Here is a 968-nt window from a genome sequence, read left to right on the forward strand (position 1 = left end):
TCGATGCGCGCGCTACGGCGGCCGCCCGGAGACACTCCAGCTGGGATCTCCACGGCAACGGGGCAGCGCTCCCTCGTCCGCACGCCCCCGCTACGGCAGCCGCCTGGGGACACTCCGGCTGGGATCTCCACGGCAACGGCGCAGCTCTTCCTCTCCGGCACGCCCCCGCTACGGCAATCGCGGCGGACCAAAAAACAACCACCACCTCAGCTTCGCGTGCCCGATTCCTTCCGCCGGCGGAGAAAACGGCTGCTTTGAAAGGGGCATTATTCCTGGCTGAAATTCTGCCTCTCTTCAGACCCTGCCCATTCCAGGCAATACTCTCAAATCGCCAGAAATTATAGGGTTGCCAACTCTGGGGCGAGAAATTCCTGGTGATTCGGGGGTGGATCCTGCAGAAGGCATAGCTTGGAGACGGGAGTGATCTCACTGGAATATAATGCTGCAAAGTCCACCTTCCAAAACAGCAATTTTTCTCCCACCAGAATTTATCTCTCTCACATGGCGATCAGTTGTAATTCCAGGAGGCCAGCATCTTCTACCACCTGGAGGTTGGCAACTTGATGAGTCCACCCTCCAAGGTGGACTCATCAGTTTCCTTTTCTCTAAGGAAACTGATCCCGGCGGCCTGGAGAATCTCCAGCCACCACCTGGAGGGTGATAATTCTATTTGTTGCCTGGAGAATTATGGTACTTGTGTGCCCTGAATCCGCTACCAACATAATTCAACTTCACTTGGCTATGAGGATTTAACAGATGAGGGACCAGAGAGATGCAGTCATACATTTTTTGGAGGAAACATGGGATAAAACATTAATAAATTAGTGTGGGAAGACATGCAGAATTACTTTGCAGGCCACATATAGAAACATTCACTCAGAGGTTGGGAAATTTGAAGGTGGAGCCTGGCAAGGGTGGGATTTGGGGAGGGGAGGGGCCTCAGCAGGGTATAATGCCAGAGAGAGTCC

Source organism: Eublepharis macularius, chromosome 3 (assembly GCF_028583425.1).
Source record: "Eublepharis macularius isolate TG4126 chromosome 3, MPM_Emac_v1.0, whole genome shotgun sequence".
NCBI lineage: Eukaryota > Metazoa > Chordata > Lepidosauria > Squamata > Eublepharidae > Eublepharis > Eublepharis macularius.